General features: G+C 48.7%; 3 non-coding genes across 3 annotated transcripts; all 3 read right to left on the bottom strand.

Annotated features, from left to right (window-relative positions):
• Window positions 1-300: 300 nt before the first annotated feature.
• Window positions 301-373, bottom strand: Pmar_PMAR008853. The gene has a single exon. It is a non-coding gene; the product is annotated as a tRNA-Arg (tRNA).
• A 335-nt stretch (window positions 374-708) lies between these two features.
• On the bottom strand, window positions 709-781 carry Pmar_PMAR008852. The gene has a single exon. It is a non-coding gene; the product is annotated as a tRNA-Arg (tRNA).
• Window positions 782-1,081: 300 nt separating this feature from the next.
• Window positions 1,082-1,154, bottom strand: Pmar_PMAR008851. The gene has a single exon. It is a non-coding gene; the product is annotated as a tRNA-Arg (tRNA).
• Between the last annotated feature and the right edge of the window lies 1 nt (window position 1,155).

Genomic DNA, 1,155 nt, shown 5'->3' with positions numbered 1-1,155 from the left:
GACCAACGCTTTATCCATTAGGCCACGAGACCAACGAGTGTGAGATTTGTCCCACCATCTATGCTTCTCATAGAGGGGCATCCATTATAGATCACAAAACTCTTGCTCCTCATAGAGGGGCCTCCATTACATAGTGTTCTTAAAGGGGTCAATTCATTGGAGATCGCTTGTTGGCAGACCAACAATCTTCTTGTACCGTCAGCTTCGGCATGTATTCTGACGAGTCACAAGGGTATACAATCAACATCGACATCTGTACGGCCAGTGGCATCCGTATATGAGCCCTTTCCGGCATGAAGACGATCTCGGTGGGACTTGAACCCACAATCTTTAGTTCCGAAGATCAACGCCTTATCCATTAGGCCACGAGACCAATAAACTTGATATTTGACCCACCATCCCTGCGCCCCATTGACTTCGTGGCACACATGGTCTCCCATCCGACACGCTGAATAGATCGCAAAACTCTCGCTCCTCATAGAGGGGCCTCCATTATAGATCATAAAACTCTTGCTCCTCATAGAGGGGCCTCCATTACATAGTGTTCTTAAAGGGGTCAATTCATTGGAGATCGCTTGTTGGCAGACCAACAATCTTCTTGTACCCTTAGCCTCAGCATGTATCCCGACGAGTCACAAGGGTATACAATCAACATCGACATCTGTACGGCCAGTTGCATCCGTATATGGGCGCTTTTTAGCGTGAAGACGGTCTCAGTGGGACTCGAACCCACAATCTTTGGTTCCGAAGACCAACGCCTTATCCATTAGGCCACGAGACCAACGAGTTTGAGATTTATCCCACTATCTCGTCACTATGCGCAACACCGACTTAACGGCACACATGAGTTCGCATCCGACACGCTGAACAGATCACAAAACTCTTGCTCCTCATAGAGGGGCCCCCATTACATAGTGTTCTAAATGAGGTCAATTCATTGGAGATCGTTCGTTGGCAGACCAACAATCTTCTTGTACCCTTAGCCTCAGCATGTATCCCGACGAGTCACAAGGGTATACAATCAACATCGACATCTGTACGGCCAGTGGCATCCGTATATGGGCGCTTCCCGGCGTGGAGACGATCTCGATGGGACTCAAACCCACAACCTTTGGTTCCGAAGACCAACGCCTTATCCATTAGGCCACGAGACCA

The sequence above is a fragment of the Perkinsus marinus genome (assembly GCF_000006405.1).
Source record: "Perkinsus marinus ATCC 50983 genomic scaffold scf_1104296944164, whole genome shotgun sequence".
Classification (NCBI taxonomy): Eukaryota; Perkinsozoa; order Perkinsida; family Perkinsidae; genus Perkinsus; species Perkinsus marinus.
The sequence above is the reverse complement of the archived record's forward strand: the minus strand, read 5'-3'. Positions and strand labels throughout refer to the sequence as shown.